General features: G+C 40.1%; 1 long non-coding RNA gene across 1 annotated transcript; it reads left to right on the top strand.

Annotated features, from left to right (window-relative positions):
• Nucleotides 1–420: 420 nt before the first annotated feature.
• Nucleotides 421–1,957, top strand: LOC309565433. Its single transcript, XR_014225809.1, has 2 exons — nucleotides 421–862; nucleotides 1,841–1,957. It is a non-coding gene; the product is annotated as an uncharacterized lncRNA (long non-coding RNA).
• Nucleotides 1,958–8,952: the final 6,995 nt, after the last annotated feature.

Below are 8,952 nucleotides of genomic sequence, written 5' to 3'. Positions count from 1 at the left end.
CACTCTCCCCTATTTGTTCATATCTTGTTATTACCGCATAATTAAATTCCCTCTGAAAAAAAAAAAAAGTTTATAGCTTTCTGTTATTAAACTAAAGTAACGTCCTTTCATTTTCGAACGTTCTGGAAGGAAAAAAAAAACTGTTCATTATTTATCAGGCGTCTCCTCAGAACCAGTTCAGACCAGTCTGAGCCGGTCCTACATTATACTGCGGTAAATATCCATCCGCTCATTTTTTTTTTTCTTGTCTCGAAGAAGGAATGTGTGAACAATGAGATCCATCCGCCGCGGTTTGTTGCTGTATTCCTCCGCCTGATTATGCAAGGGGGGGGGGGGGAAGTGGCGCGTTTCGTTTTAAAACGTAATAGTTTCTTAACGTTTGTATGATAAATAAAGTTGTTGAATTGGGAGAGTGTCACACAATGTATAGAGTTCCACTCACGAACGCTAAAATAGGTAGAACTGAGGAAGGCTAGAATGGGAGGGGCTGAGGCGCATGCGCACAAAGACTGTCCTCGGAGCTCTAGAAAATTCCACTTTATTTTTACTCGTATTTGAAATAAGGGACAGTGTAGTTACTTCACTCATTTGTTAGCATTTTAGTCGAATGACAGAGCCGCAGATATAACTTCCAAGTACATACAGGCGGGGGGTGGAGTGATTTGAGACACTTTACGTCGGGGACTACTTTTTCAGTCAGTTTGGCGGAAGGATACGAAGTCGAATGAAGCTTCTGAAGTGTATATAAGAGACGGTAGGGAGTAGGGTGAGATATATTCGGGTGGAAGATGAGGAGGAAGAGAAGAAGAGAGAAGAGATGGCGGCTGAGGAGAGGCACAGAGGCTCTGCGCTGATATGGATGGTATGTATATAGTCATTGTCAGTGGTGAGTATGGGTCTGGGTTGGGGTATATAGCTGGAAGACAGGAAAGATTCAGAGTAATCCTAATATAGGTGAGTGGTCACTTATAGTAATCCTAATATATGTGAATGGTCACTTATATTCAGAGTAACCCTAATATATGTGAATGGTCACTTATATTCAGAGTAATCCTAATATATGTGAATGGTCACTTATAGTCATAGTAATCCTAATATATGAGTGGTCACTTCTATTCAGAGTAATCCTTATATGTGAGTGGTCACTATGATTTATAGTAATCCTTATATATGTGAGTGATAGTAAAGCTAATATATGTTAGTGGTCACTTCTATTCAGAGTAATCCTAATTTATGTGAGTGGTCACTTCTATTATTCAGAGTAATCTTACTATATGTGAGTGGTCACTTCTATTCAGAGTAATCTTACTATATGTGAGTGGTCACTTCTTCTATTCAGAGTAATCTTTCTATATGTGAGTAGTCACTTTATATTGTGTCTGTAGAACGTTATGGACTGGATCACGTTAGAACGGATGTGTTCCCACGCATTCCAGTTTTGACAACCTATTCATTTCAATGGTCTGCCAGATGTACCAGAACACAGAAAAAAGCATTACATTGACTTTTCAGATTGTGCCGCACCAAACTGCATTGTACTCCGGCACTATATGGTTTGATGGGCAACAAATGTGTTGGGGGGTGGTAATATAAAATGTCACCTATGGATGTATCGGGGGGGGGGGGGTTTAGCATGTTTATATCGGGGGGGAACCTTTCCCGCACTGTTTTAGTGTGATCTGATCCTTAGGAGGTCGAGTAAATTGCTTTATTTCTAAGTAATCTCACCTGTTAACTACTTGACATTTTGTGGGTATCTGTGCTGCTCTGGTGGGGGGAGGGGGTGGCGATGGATTAAATATAGGGAGTTACATGTCTATGGTCATTTTGTGATTCTTAGGACTGTTCACAAGAACGAGGTACCGTCAAGATCTGCTGAATGTTGCTCACCCTAGGGAACTGGCGATCCCAAGGAGCCGTGTGTTTCGTGCCGTAACTGAGGAGCAGTGATAAGCAGGTGTATTCTGATTGTGTGTTAAGAATGAATCATTCAGGGAGTGTCCTGTTGTGACTACTGCAGTCTTGTGACAGCATAGTCTGTAATGAATGTCGCCACTAGGTGGCAGAATGTGTGGGTGTTCAATGGTAAACTGTACAAGGGAGTGGCCGCTGCCGATTGTACTGCAGTCTTAAGACAGTACCGTCTGTAATATGAACGTTGCCACTAGGTAGCGCAGCGTGCGGATGTACAAATAGTACTGGGAGTGGGCGCGGGTGACAGTACTGCAGTCTTATGACGGCATCGTCTGTAATGTGCATAACCACTAGGTGGCGGTGTGTACAATTGTAAATGCTACAGGGTGTGGCTGCAGTCTGACCCTTTGTGAATGTCGACACTAGGTGGCAGTATGTGAATGTATAATGGTGACAGAGGAGGAAGTGTAGGTCAAAACAAACATGGTGTGGGGGGGGGGGGGTGGAGGAATTGAGTTGTCTCTAATTTTATTTTCCAGGTCTAATTTCATCCCATTTCAAGCACTGAACTGAATAGGCGACTCCATCTGTAGACTTAAACAGTCAAGTTCCATTTTAAAGACGTTATATGCAGACATCTGGCATGGGTATTTAAATTTATCTGTAATGATTAAAGGAAGATTTGGGAGAATCTAGCTTAGTTATGGCCCTAGCTGTAAAGGGAGGGGGTGAATAGAAAGATAAAAGGTGACCACCCTTTAGGTTTCCCATGTGGTTAGTGGGTAGATAGGTGGGGTAGGTGGTTAGGTAGATATATCTGGGTGGGGTGGGGCTATAAATGGATATTTTTAGATTCTTTTCAGACAACACCCACGTAGAAGCAGTTCCGTGTGTTTTCTGCCAAGGACAACAGTGGATCCTTACATGATGATTCCCCTAGCCCGAGATGTATGACCTGAGCTCAGTGTGCCATTAGGAGTTTGAGTCCCTCCCTTGTGGGCCAGAGATGTTCCTACATGTGCGTGTGGTATTCTGCATTCCAAAGTCCCATTACTGATGTCCTGTCAGTGGAAGGATTCCATGGTTCCTGACGATCATCACAACCGATCCCCTGGGGTGGGACCCCTAATAAAGATGTGCTTCTAGTGTGATCCCTACAATCACTTGCCTTAACCCCTAAGGAGCCCCAAGCCTTATGAACTTTATGTTGCTCTATGAAGATAATCAAGCCCTTAAGAACATTAAAGTTATGAGCCACCCCCTAGATAAATATCAAGTAAATTGCAAACCCTGCATGTTACGGACATAAAGATAGTTCTAAAAATTCAGTGGATCTGCAGTAAGAAGTTGCGTGGCATTTTAAAAATTCCCTGGAACCCTGTGGAAAATTGCTCATTATGTCTATCACTTGTACTGATATTTTCATTAAGTTACTTGGTGTGTGTGTGTGTAAATGCTGTCATTTTCTAATACGAGTAATCATGCATTTAGTGTGTGCCAGATGAGCCACGCTTTAGCCTTTGTATGTACTGTTGCAGATTGCAGTCTTGTATTTGCATATTTGTGATTCCAGACCGCTTTTTCGTAATTTTAGGCCTCTAGAATGAGGCCAAGTAGTGGTGTCTGTGTTTTTATTTAATGGCTCTTTAAATTGTGTCTTTTTTTTTTTTTTTTTTTAACAAAGCATTAAAGGTACATTTGTTGAATAAGGTATCAAATGATAAAATACAAATATAAAAAAGCTTGGCTTTAATAAACATAGCTGCGCCTTAACAAACTTCAAGGATGAGGACCAACAGTCATCCTGGAACATCAGCTAACCAAAGCTTCACTCAGCTGAGGATTCCCAAAGGAACAAGCTGGAACGTCAGTACAATACACTGAAAAGATCATAATACCTTAAAACTAATAACTCCTCACTTAGCTAATATCCCTGAGTAACCACTGCTCATAAAGTTGGTAAACATATGGGGTGTGCAACATGCCATGGCAGTTCTCGGGATTGGTGGGTTTGTACGGAACTTAACTGGGGGCTAGGTATGCGTTAAAAGCAAAGCTTATCAGTTTATACCTTGTTCACCAAACATGGCTACTTACGGGATGGTTCCACACAAATTTAACTGCATAACAAGCACTTCATGCAATAAACCACTGATAGTGCTAAAAAAAAGCATGCTAAAAAAGAGAAATATCTTAATAAAACCGTTAGTGGCTTTAATGTGCCTTACATATATAATATTTGTGCACAATGCCTCATAAAACCAATACATATTAAACTAGTGAAAGCTGTCTTTTAATGACCAGCCTGTGCTAAATGGCTTCAATGGAAAAGGTTAACCTAGTTCTGGAATACTTGTTTTCACCATCCTATTTTAACTTGTCAGTGCTAGATGTGCCTTAAATCTGTGTGCTACTTGGTATCAAGTGTCTAAATAACTAAATAGTGAACATTTTTAAACTGTATCGTGAATCTGCAACATATTAAAACCTCGGCTGAAATGTAACTCAATCTTTCTCATTGTGGATACCACATTCAAATAAAAATAACAATTATTGGTTAAGCTTCAGTCTCCTTTTATGCGAGTCCTTATAACCAACCATTTATCCCGTAAGCATTGCAATTGGATTAAAATTGGTAAGTGATGCATTTTACTTGACTGTTTTTGGCTGTAAAATGGAGAAGTGCTGGGTAGCTGTCGTGAAGCAAACTTGGAGGAAAATGTTTTCGTGCTACCAATAAATATGTACAGAGGGATGTGCAAAATCTTCATGCTGGCGTGCTCTGCAGGTATTCTATTTACTGGTTCAATATATGGAATTCTTATTTAAAAGGTAACCTATAAGGGTAGACCTGTAGGAACTGCTGATGTTGCCTGCCATGCTTTTCCTTTCTTTGCTATTGCCATTAGTTTGGAACATGTATGGAAGCTTACAAACGGTTGTACAGTGACTGCAGGCTTTATTTGGGTCAATAAAAGAAAAAAAGTGACTCCCAGAGCTTGCACTTATTTAGTGAGTGAAAACTGTTTCCATAATCGCATATGTGGTTTGGGCTGCATGTATATAGGAACTTGTGTGCTTTTTACAATTGATCTCTAATTGTGTAGAGCGTATGAGGTTTTTCCTTAATGGGGGCTAGGTTTAGGGAAAAAGTAAAAGTGAGCACCCTAGTATTACTGCAAGGATCCATGGTAATTTATGGTGGATGGTTTAACTTTGATCATCTTTGCAAAAAATGTCATACATGTAAAGAAATTAGTTTTTCTACTCCCCAGAATTTAGCATTGCTATAGTAGCAATCCTCTTGGACTGCACCAATATTTTTTTAGGTGAAGTCCCAAATGCAAATGGTAGGATTTCTACTCTAAAATCGGGTGGACTGAAGTGGATTCCCACCAAACCCTGCCCCAGTTTCTAACCTAGGGTGGAGTTAGCTGCTAAAGGCTACTTATGTGACTTACTACTTTGCTTAAGGCATTGAAGAATAATGTCAAAGAATAAAATGTTATATTTATTGGTATGTGAATGACCTCTTGTTTTGGGTGAAAAATCTTATAGGGTTAATGTATGAAACTATGCTGTAGAATAGGATGGTCCCGCTTGCTTTGCTGTACTCCAAAACGGTCAGTCGATGTGTATTGCCTATTGTTCCAAGTCTGTTCCAATGTGGCTGTTTAACATGTCTCAACAGTTAGAAGCTCACAACCATTGCCATGCTGCAGTGCATCTTACCACGCTCTTACACAAAATTGAAAGCAGCCCTGTGTTTTTTACTTTTGTGCACAGAGCACATTGGTATGAAATGAAACCATAAGCTGCATTGCCTAAATCTGCTATTGAAAATGGGTTTCAAGTTAGGTTTGTATATGTTAATGTATTAGGGGTAAAATTTAAGTTTTAGTATACCTTTCAGCCAGGTAAATATAAAATTGCATCTGAACATCTTTTTACCCCCTTGCAAGGGAGTGAGGTACCAGTTTTGCAGTAATATGCTCTGCCTGAATAGTCAGATACTAAACTGCCCACGGTCAGTATGATCTCCTACTCTTGTAAGTAAATGTCTGAAACCTTCAGAAAGAGCCTGTTCTGCAAATGCTCTCATGGAAGCACAATGTATTAAATGTCTTTTTGTTCTTACCTGACCATTGTAATGCCAATTATTATTTTCTTTTGGCAGCTTATTGATTTTTACCCATAGTTCTGCTTTGATCTTGTGCCCATGCTTCCCTTTAAACTGTATGCTGAACAAATCTAGCCCTGCATAGAACGTGCTGTGTCTGCCTCAGCATTCCTTGTGCCAGAGTTTTCGCCTTGGCTCAGTTCTAAGAAGTAGAGCCAGGGGCTCTGTAGCAAAGTGGCAATCTCCCTGCTAGTTGCAATGTTTGCTGGCTGTGCGTCAAAGAGGTGCCCACCTGACATTGCAGTTAACATTATGGGACCCCTAGGAAAAGGGACAAAGTACTAAATTTACAGTACTTTGACCCTTCTGGAACTGAATACTGTAAAAAGTAGCGCTTAGGGCATTTTTTGAATTTTGTGCAGATTGGCTAGTTTGCTGTATCTGCAAGAGCACACAGCAAATGTGCCCTGTTCACACTTAAAAATGTAACCTTAGGGTGATCTGCATTGTTGAAATCTGAAACATATCTTTAGTTTCTGTTCTGCACTGCAGCTCAGTTACTGTCTATTTCTATGCAAGGCCACACATTTTAATGGTAAAAAAGAAAAGTACCATAATCCATGCTTTTAAAAGTGTAAGCACTACCGGTTAAAACTGCACTTCTGCACAGTAAAATGCAGTGTTTTATTGTGCAGTTAGTGTGAACTAGGCCACCAAAGTTCATTTAAAACGTGAAAATGGAAAGGCAAGCCTACTTAATAAGGTTTAAAAAAGTTGTGTTCTTTCAAGCAATCTTCATTCATTTATCTGTGGCACATAGAAACAATTTCTGCTTTCTGTTTGTCACACATGCTGTCATGTTTTTTTATTTTCTGCTGTGAATTGGATGGCACCACTGATCACAGCAGAGCACCACAATGCATTGCTTTGTGGATACTTGAATGGGAGGGCACATTTGAAGGCTCAGTATTAAAAATGGTGTTATGTGCTGAACTCTACATTGCACTGCCCCATCTATGTCCAGCTTAAAAGGTCCCTGCCTCCATGGAAAATGGAGCATTTTAGCTGCAGGTAATAGCAACAAGCCTTAAATTTACACAGGATTAAAGATTTTCACAACTGTTGCACTCATTTTGAAGATCTCGGCTAGGTCTAGTGAGTTGAGAATTATTTGTTTACAGAGAAGGTGGTTAGGAAATGCAATGAAATCTACAGCAATGTGTAAATCAATCTATGGTGAACACCACCCCCTGGTGAATTTTGACCTACAATTTTGAAGGGCTGCTTTTGATTTTGTGAATGAAAATAATGCCAAGATAGGAGCACGCTATGTTAACAAAGTTGAGATCCTGATGCAGTTGGCAAATCTGGTGATTTATCATAGCTGCCTTTACTAAATAAAGATGGTCCTACCGCTTTACCAGTTTTGCAGGCTGTTATGTTACAAGTTCTGCAGACTGCAGTTATGTGAACTAGAGAAGAAATTATGCTATAGTATTGGGTTTAACTTTGCTCTAGAGAATTGTGCGTTTAGCTAGGATTTCAAATTAACAGCACTTTGGCCAAATCATTGTGTCTTACAGTCTTGGTTCCCTACGGGGTAATATTCCTATGACATTTTGTAGACCTGCTCGGGTCTCAAACCACAAACACACTGGTTGGTTTATTTGAAATCCAGATATAATGGCTTTGGTGTGTTTAGCTATATTGTAGTGGAGATCCTAGGTTATAAAAATGTTAACTTGAGCTAAATGGTTCTATGTACTTGTGCTGCAAGATATAAAAGGCATTTTGTGAAGCCTATTTTGCTGGGTAAACTGTTTTTAGGAAGTACAAAGAGCTATGCTTCAAATATTCTCATGCTGAAAATAACTTTAACTGCATCTGGTTGAACGATGTATCGCTGCAAAAAGGTATAAGAAAAAGTCCCTTATCTGTGAGCAGTTTTCATATTCTGGAAAATATATAGTCATGCTAGAAGATGTCTGACACATTTTCTAATCGGTGACTTTCAGGCTTGTTGATTTCCCAGTGTTGGGGCTCTTGGAAATCTAAAGCCCAACTCTAGTTGAAACGCTTTTATAATGGGGTTATCTAAATTGTTAACTGTTGGACTTAAATGCAGAGCTAAACTGTTAATCAACTGTTTTCATATACAGTATATCCTGATAACATATTCCAGAAGAAAACTGCTGGCTATGAAATAAACATTCATACGTACCCAGGTGGATGCTGCATCAATCTGATGCTGCATCTGTCCCCTGCTTGCCTCTACATTAAGAACTGAGCGATCAAAGACTGATCTTTCAGCTCTGTCTGTAGAGAGTCGGTGACGGTCAGTCACCAGCTCTCTGCTCGTCCCCCCTCCAGTGTCCGCTGACAATGGGTTTAGGAGAAGCAGGGGCCATAAGAGCTTTTGACCCTACTTCTCCTTTACGAGATAGGAAGATAAAATATCGTGTATAAACTTCTTTTACATATTTTTCAGGTGTCTGGCCTAGGCCAAAATGATGTCCTACATCCCATGAGTCTATAAGGGCATTTTTTCCACCTCGAGGGGGGACTTTCAGCTAAGCACACCCTCCTGCCTGCATGCCTGAGCTAAGGGCAGGCGGATTCCAGGAAGTAAGTGCTACATGAACCATCAGATGGCTGCAGCTAGTAATGCTAGGAAGATGTTTTTTCTAAGTTGTTTCTTCACAAAATTAAGCATATGAATGCTTTCAGGTGTTGCTTTGCATAACAAAAGTTAAATTTATTAGTATTTTTAGTTTGTGGTGCTCGGATACAAGTAGGTTCTGCTCTAAGGTAAACTAGAAAGGGGTTTTATGAAGGCTGGCGTTGACCTCTCCTGAAAATACCAAGTACCTGGCTGTTTTGATGGCTTCAGTATTTTTAGAGGCACTGTTCTGGCACAA

The sequence above is a fragment of the Pelophylax lessonae genome (assembly GCF_965119305.1).
Source record: "Pelophylax lessonae genome assembly, chromosome: 10".
In the NCBI taxonomy this organism is placed as follows: domain Eukaryota; kingdom Metazoa; phylum Chordata; class Amphibia; order Anura; family Ranidae; genus Pelophylax; species Pelophylax lessonae.
Note: the sequence above shows the minus strand (reverse complement) of the source record. Positions and strands in the feature narration are given on the sequence as shown.